Source organism: Hemicordylus capensis, chromosome 5, assembly GCF_027244095.1.
Source record: "Hemicordylus capensis ecotype Gifberg chromosome 5, rHemCap1.1.pri, whole genome shotgun sequence".
NCBI classification, from domain to species: Eukaryota; Metazoa; Chordata; class Lepidosauria; order Squamata; family Cordylidae; genus Hemicordylus; species Hemicordylus capensis.
In genome coordinates this window covers 16,461,305-16,469,419 of record NC_069661.1, presented here as the reverse complement: position 1 = coordinate 16,469,419, position 8,115 = coordinate 16,461,305, and the positions used below count along the sequence as shown (strand labels likewise).

Sequence of the window (8,115 nt, the reverse complement as noted above, 5' to 3'; positions counted from 1 at the left end):
TGACTGGATCGGCCACCCACATGACTACCGGCTCCATCATGGAACCGGTGGGGGCTGTGGGGATTGGGGGTTGCCCCACTTCTGGAGCCCCAGTCATGCACCATGTGAGTGTGTGGTGCATTTGTAAGATACCCCTCCCCCGTGTGCCCACTGTGATTGCACATGATCAATTTAACGAGGTTAATGGAGTGCTCGCTCCGTTAACCTTGCTTAAGGGGGTGGCTACAGAGGTGGGCTTGCCGCCGTGGAGCCCCCTGGCTCTCCCTCGAGCCTGCTGGTTCTCACGAGCGACCAAAACTGTGAGAATATTCAGTGAGAATATTCGGTGAGAATAGCTTCATTGTGTTCTATTTTCTTTCATTGCCGATACTTTGTTTTATGGCTTTAATGTATGCCACCCAACATGTGCTGGCAGGGTGAAATATAAAGAGATGGATAGATGAAAAAATTAAGCACTCTTCAGATGTTATACAAAAGAGACTCTACATGAGCAGAGCAGCACTTCCTGATCGCCCAAGACCGCAGAAGAACACCACTCTAACCGTGAATGGGTTCCGACAGAGGTGACTGATGGCGCCGGGACGGAACTTCCAGCCCAATTATAGACAATGCACTTGTAGAGCACCTTTTCTATAATGTCTGATCAAGGCTACCGATTAAGAAAGATAGAGAAGAAAGATTCCATGTGGCTAGTGCAATGTGTAGCTTGCACCTGGCCAAACAGCTTGCGGGAATGCTAATGAAGGAGTTGAAAAGTTCAGCCACCCACCATGGAAGTCCGCTGTTCTTATTTTAAGTGAGCGATGACAAGATAATATTCACACCCTCAAATGCCTCCCCCACTCCCCTTGCTGGCTCAGGAGCTGCTTCTCAAATGTCTCTTGGCAGTCCCTAGCAGCTCTCCCTGCCCACTGAACCTCTCCATGTTTCTGGGGGTCCAAGTATTTGCCAAATGCAGTTCATAGCAGCAACACTTTTAAACAGGTGCTTCCTTCATAAACATGAAGCAATCTTATATTTGTTTAACTAAGCTTTATTCAGGAGCAACTCCATTTGCCTCCTTCTCCTCCTTTCCCACCCTTGTCTTTTCGGGCTCCACCCCCCACACTCTCTACAGGATCCCCACAGGGACAAACTTCTAATAAACAAAACAAAAGATTGCCAGATAGAATACAGCAGGCTCCTGCTGTGAGTGCTAATGAGAAAATGCAACACAGGCCATCTGATGAGGCCACGGGTTATGACTTCCTCTTCTGTCGGAGTGGAGTTCCTGTCATTCCTTCAACATGCACTCTCCCATCTTGGCCCTGGTCCCAGCCAAGGGAGTGAGGATGAACTCGTGACAACAAGTACCTTGGAGAGAGAGAGTGACACTGTGAATTTTCCCCAGAGCTCAGCAGCGCCGGAATGGTCACTGCTTCACCCTTCCTGTTCTAGGGACTTGCACCGAGGAGGGGCACGGCCAGCTGTAACCACCCAACTATCTCATAACTCAGCAGGCAATTAAAACAGGGGTTCTGGATTAGCAGTGCTGAGTCACCTCCCTTGTTTATGTCAATCGAGCTACAGGAAGGATGAACCAATGACTCTTCCCTAACCTTCCGAAACAGATAGTTGTGTTGATCCATAAGCGGTTGTGTTGGAAAAATTCAGAAGTAACATTAGGGCAGTGCCTTGATCAGGGCCAACTAAAATCTCACTAAGCTTGCACTTTGTTGATTCTCCCAATTTAAAGACAGGACTGAATCCTGGGGAGGCTCTCCAATCGCTAGGTAATGCTGGTTGGCTCTTCGTTGAGTGTTTAGTGCACCAACTGAAATTACTCTCCAGCTTTGCTAATATAAAGACCAGCACAGAGGCGTAACTATAGGGGGGGCAGGGGGGGGCACGTGCCCCGGGCGCCATATTTTCTGGTCACATGGGGGGCGCCGCCATGACAAAAAAAAATTTAAATTAAAAAAAATTTTTTTTGTTAATACAAATGTTTCCTGCTCAGTGCAGCAGCGCTGCAGCAGTCAAGGGAGCGCATCGGCACCCCCTCCCCCACGAGCGGTCCCTTCCACGCCGCCCGCGCCCCCCCCCATTGCTTTGCTGGTGCCTGGCGGCCAGCCAGTGGCCTGGCTTGGCGGCGGGCGCTTGTGAGGAAAAACCTAAGTATAATGTAGTATGTTGGGGGGGCAGGGGGGCGCCATTTCAGTGCTTGCCCCGGGCGCCGTTTTCCCTAGTTACGCCTCTGGACCAGCATGTTTCTCTTTATTTCTGCTCTCTGCCTCACAAGGGATCTGTGTGTTCTACTTAGTGCTGGAGAGAAATCTGACCAAGAGTACATTGTACTTCCAGGGCTCTGTCATCTCTACTGGCTTCTTGTTCAATTGTGGGGAAGAGTCAAGTTAACTGGACCTGCAAACCTATAAACAGGTTGGGCTCTCCGTCCTTCCAGAGAGTTTTTCTCCAACATTTTGTATAGACTCTCCTGTAGAACTTGCTCCAACTTTTGTCTCCTGCAACCCAGCACCAACTCTCTGTTCCTCTGTAACTGTAGTAATCCGGGCACATAATCCTGCAAGGATCTGTGAATCGGGGTACTAGGATCTGTGAATCGGAGAGGAGAGCTGGTCTTGTGGTAGCAAGCATGACTTGTCCTCTTAGCTAAGCAGGGGCTGCCCTGGTTGCATATGAATGGGAGACTTGATGTGTGAGCACTGTAAGATATTCCCCTTAGGAGATGGAGCCGCTCTGGGAAGAGCAGAAGGTTCCAAGTTCCCTCCCTGGCAGCATCTCCAAGATAGGGCTGAGAGAGATTCCTGCCTGCAATCTTGGAGAAGCCGTTGCTAGTCTGTGAAGACAATACTGAGCTAGATAGACCAATGGTCTGACTCAGTATATGGCAGCTTCCTATGTTCCTATGTTCCTACCCAAGAATGCCATTAGAATAACATTGCCTTATCGATATCATTTTTGTCATGGTAGGATTGGTTCTTACCTCTTTAAACTACTTAATTGTTGGACGATCCATTGGTTCAAAGGGAGTTTTCTTGAGAGGTTCAAAATCCTTTATTGAAGGTTAGATTTAGATTTAGATTTTGTGAGACCTGTTATCCTAATATTTCCTTCTCTTCATATATACACATATATACATATACAATTACTATTATTGTATCTTTCTTACGTACGGGGATTTTTTTGATGGATAAGATCTTGTTTGTATGGTTTTCTTTTCTACCTATAATACTAATAAAAGCATGCATAGCCATCTGGTGACTGGATTCTGAACTATTTAAAAACTCCTCCAACTATTTTCGTGTTAGAGGGGGTGTCTGGAGGGTGCCATCCTGCCATCAGCCAGCCAGCTGAGCTGCTCTAATTTTTAATTCAGTTTTGACTGGAGCCCTGGGCCACCAGCCAACTAGAAGCTCTCCCATGTATGCGTGGCGAAGCCCTACTCCTCCTCTCACCTGACCCACGCCAAACCAGCAGCTTCAGGCCTGCACTCTTGGTGTGTTTGCACAGTGCTGCCGGCCAGCTGCCTTTCTGTTGCCACTGCGCATGTGTGCTGTGCCACCACCAATCAAAAGCTCTTCCACCCTAGTGACTGGCACAACGAGTGAGGGATGCTGACGGGGCACAGGCGAGAAGAAGACTGGCTTTAGAGCACATAGCAGAGACGGAATCAGTGAGCTGCCCCTTACTTCAACTCAGCCAGTGCTCTGTGTTGCTGCCGCTGCTGGTGGCAGCAGCAGCAACACCCTCATCCTCTCCTCGGAGTCTCCAGTGGCCCAAGGACTAGGAGGGACTTCTCCACTGCTGCACGCAGCGCACTCCCTCCTCCAGGTCAGAAATTTTATGTGTAGAGAAAGGGTTCTCTGGTGGTTCCCCCCTCCCAGCTAAAAAATGAAATAAAAATGTGCCATTTGTCCCCATGGGATTCTGTGATCCTTCATAGTGGTGAGCTGTATTTATTCTCAGATCATCCCATTTTTTTTTAAAAAAGCAAAGTATGCATATATTATATCAATCAGCACATGCAAATTTCATGCAAATTTTATGCAAAGTGAAGACTTTTGGGGGCCTTTTAAAAAAAGTGAATAACACCAACTATTTCCACTTTTTTGGTGACAGGTTTTGACTATTTTCACCATCTGGACCTGGTAACCCAACATTAGAAGGAGAATTGCACAGGGCATCTCCATCGGTTTCACACACAGAAAGACATCATTAGAATAGCTTTTCCTGAATTCCCTTCTCCCCAAATCATTTTGGGGTGATGGGGAAACCATCCTCTGCAAATCCAATATGGATCAGTGAGGTTGATCTGCCAGTGGGCATTTAACCTACCCAGATTGTGACTAGTGATTGGGGGAAAGGGTCCACCTGCCTTAGGATTCTACTCCTCCCAGAAGCATTTATTTATTTATTTACTTACTTACTTACTTACTTACTTACTTACTTACTATACTGCCCAAACTTGCATCTCTGGGTGGTTAACATAAAAACATTGCACCTCATCTCCCGTTGGCCTCTGCCCCCCTGGGGTCCTTCCACATATATAGGGCTGCCAGCACTTCAGGACCAGCATGGAATCTCCAAGAACTGGCATCAATTCCCAAGTGACTGTTGTAAGCAAAGGTTTGATATTGTCAAAAACACTGAAAAGGTGCGGAGGAGAAAATCTCCAGGAATAGCTACAGTCAGAGTAGGCAACTCTAGCCCCTCAGTTTGAGAATCTAAGTTTGCAGGTATTCTTTTTCTAGTTGCCTACTTCATCTTGACTTTTAAGTGAAACTTAATTTAACTTCTTGGAAACCACAGAGACAAATTATGAGAAAACAAACAGCATATGGTAGGTTGTACTGCACCGTTTATAGCTGAAGCAGCCCATCAGATTGAAATCAGGGCATGGCAAAGTGGAGAAGTAAGTTGAGTTCAGGGTCTGCCTTGAATATTTGCCTTAACATCATCATGTTTTTCAAAGGGGCAATCACATTTCACATACAGAAGAATATTGTTCATTGCTAAATGACCAAGAAATGAAAAAGGAAACAAAAAAGATGCAAGATGCAATTCTTCGTATCCACAGAACTCTCCCCTTCTTTCTGGATGGTTTGGCTGCATAATGAGGTCATTCATACAATCAAAAACTGTGTTCTTCTGGGTAGGAAAAGCTACCCAGGTTTTCCTCTTCCCTTGCTTCCACAAAACTGGAAATGGAGAGTACACACAGCTCCCAAACCTGGGCCATTTCTGATTGTGTGAATGACCACACAGTCTTTTAAACTTTATCTTCACACATGGCCTCCTTCCCTCTTCTTAAAACCTGCCAGATATAGCTGCCCAAGAATAAGCTAAAAAACAAACAAACCCCAAACCCAAAACTGTGGCCTGTACTGATCTCTCCAATTCTGCTAGAAGGCAGGCATTAGAACCCTTTGTGATGTCATATATTCAGGGTTCTGTCAAAAGTAGGTGGCCCGATACATTAAGAACTGCTGCTACCAGATGGATGTGATTTCTTAAAACCATCTTGTCCATTAATTTCAATGGCTGAAATCCTGTCTCTCTCTGTGCTTGCATCTAAGAATAGTGTGCGTGCAGTGCTAGGCTCCACACTAGTCTACTTTTGTGCAAGAGCCAGTAGCAGCCAGTCTGGGTAGCATGGGGGTGGTGGTAAATGAGCTGCAAGTATGGCATCCTCCTCTTTCACTGTGCATTGTTCTCCCACCACCACGTTAACCCTCAGCTGCATGCCAAGGGTTAACATGGCAGTGGGCGAAACAAGGCCTCTGAATACCAGTTGCAGGAGAGAGGGGACGCCGTCATCTCTTCCCTGTGGGCTTCCCAGAGGCATCTGGTGGGCCCCTGTGGGAAACAGGAAGCTGGACTAGATGGGTCTTGGACCTGTTCCAGCAGGGCTGTTCTTATGTAAGGTACTGCAAGGTGGTTAGGATGGAGAGAGGGGAGAGGGAATGAGCATACCTGCAGCTCATTTACTGCCCCCACATCCTATTCATCCTGGCCGCAACTGTTTGGAAATCCAAAACAGATTGTGAGGAGCTCCAAAAGGATATCTCCAAACTGGGGGCGTGGGTGACAAAAGGGCAAATGTGGTTCAATGTAAGTAAGTGTAAAATGATGCATATTGGGACAAACAACCCAATTTCCCATATATATTTATCAAATTTATATGCTGTCCAAACTTTTGTCTCTGGGTGGTTAACAGTTAGATAAAACAATTTAAAAACAATTAAAACACATAAAATTTAAAACAATTCAACAATTTAGAATCAGCCAAAAAATTAAAACATACAAATTTTTAAAAGCTGAAAAAGCTTGAGTAAAGAGATGGTTTTCAGATTTTTTTTTTTTAAATTGCCAGAGATGGGGAGGATCATATCTTAATGGGGAGCGCATTCCATAATCTCAGGGCAGCAACTGAGAAGGCCCGTCTCTGTGTAGCTACCAGATGTGCTGGCGGTAACTGGGGACGGACCTCCTTAGATGACCTCAATGGGCAGTGGGGCTCGTAGTGAAGAAGATGCTTTCTTAAATACCCAGGGCCTAAGCCGTTTAGGACTTTATAAGTTATAACTAGCACTTTGTATTTTGTCTGGAAACCTATTGGCAGCCAGTGTAACTCCGTCAGCAAAGGAGTAATGTGGTCTCTCCGAGATGACCCAGAGAGCAACCTGGCTGCCACATTCTGAACCAACTGAAGTTTCTGGACTATGTACAAAGGCAGCCCCACGTAGAGTGCATTACAGAAGCCAAGTCTGGAGGTTACCAATAGATGTACCACTGTTTTGAGGTCATTGATCTTGAGAAACGGGAGCAGCTGGAGTATCAGCCAAAGCTGATAGAAAGCACCCCTGGCTACTGCCTCAACCTGAGAAACCAGGGAGAGGTGTGGATCTAGAACTCCCAGACTGCGTACCTCTTTCTTTTGGGGAAGTGTGACTCCATCTAGAACAGATAGGTCTAAATCGTCTCTGGAATAAGTACAATAAGTACCTCTGTCTTATCTGGATTCAGCTTCAGTTTATTCTCCCTCATCCAGCCCATTGCTGCTTCCAGGCAGGCATTTAGGGAAGATATGCCAGCTCCTGAAGAGGTTGACATGGAGAAGTAGATCTGGGTGTCATGAGCGTACTGATAACACCTGGCTCCAAATCCCCTCATGATCTCTCCCAGCAGTTTCATGTAGATGTTAAAAAGCATTGGAGAGAGTATGGAGTCTTGAGGGACATCATACTTAAGCTCAGATTTCGAAGAGCGGAACTACTGTAAAACAGTGCCTCCAACCCCCAACACCCTCAGACGTTCCAGAAGGATACTACGGTCGATAGTATTGAAAGTCGCTGAGAGGTCCAAAAGGACCAAGAGAGTCACACTTCCTCTGTCAATTCCCAATTGGAGATCATCCATCAGGCTGACCAAGGCATTCTCCACCCCATAGCCCACCGATAAACCCATTTGAAATGGGTCTAGATAATCAGTTCCTAACATCAGGGTGTTCCTATATAGGCTGAGCAGCAAGCTCAGTAGGTGGAACCAGGAAAATTGCCCAGTCACCCTTGCAGGCCCCAGTCCTGCAAAGCCTCTACACAGACAGTCCAGGGGTGGGGGCAGATGGCAACCAAGGGAGGCAGAAAATAAGAAGCAGCCAGGCAGGCACCCCGGCCTCTCACCCTGGAGTAGATGGTGTCCTTCTCCTCCTCCTCTCCAGCCGGCTTCTGATGGGATCTGAGCAGTCAGTGACTGACCAGGAGAGAGATCTTGGGGTCATGGCAGACATGAAAATGTCGACTCAGTGCACAGCAGTGGAGGAAAAGGCCAATTCCATGCTAGGGACCATTAGGAAGGGGATTGAAAATAAAAATGCTAACGTTAAAATGCCCTCATACAAATCTATGGTGCAGCCACATCTGGAGTAGTGCGTGTAATTCTGGTCACCATATCTTAAGAAGGACATTGTAGAACTGGAAAAGGTGCAGCTAAGATGACAACTAAGGTGACAACTAAGGTGACAACTAAGATGATCAGGGGCCTGGAGCATCTTGCTTGTGAAGCTACACATCTGGTGCTTTTTTAGTTTGGAAAAGAGGCAACTACGGGGAGACA

The 8,115-nt window shown here is 46.6% G+C and overlaps 1 long non-coding RNA gene across 1 annotated transcript; it reads right to left on the bottom strand.

The window, feature by feature from the left end:
• Positions 1 to 1,134: 1,134 nt before the first annotated feature.
• On the bottom strand, positions 1,135 to 4,600 carry LOC128328488 (uncharacterized). Its single transcript, XR_008309244.1, has 3 exons — positions 4,448 to 4,600; positions 2,984 to 3,052; positions 1,135 to 1,353 (listed from the first exon to the last, which is right to left on the bottom strand). It is a non-coding gene; the product is annotated as an uncharacterized LOC128328488 (long non-coding RNA).
• Between the last annotated feature and the right edge of the window lie 3,515 nt (positions 4,601 to 8,115).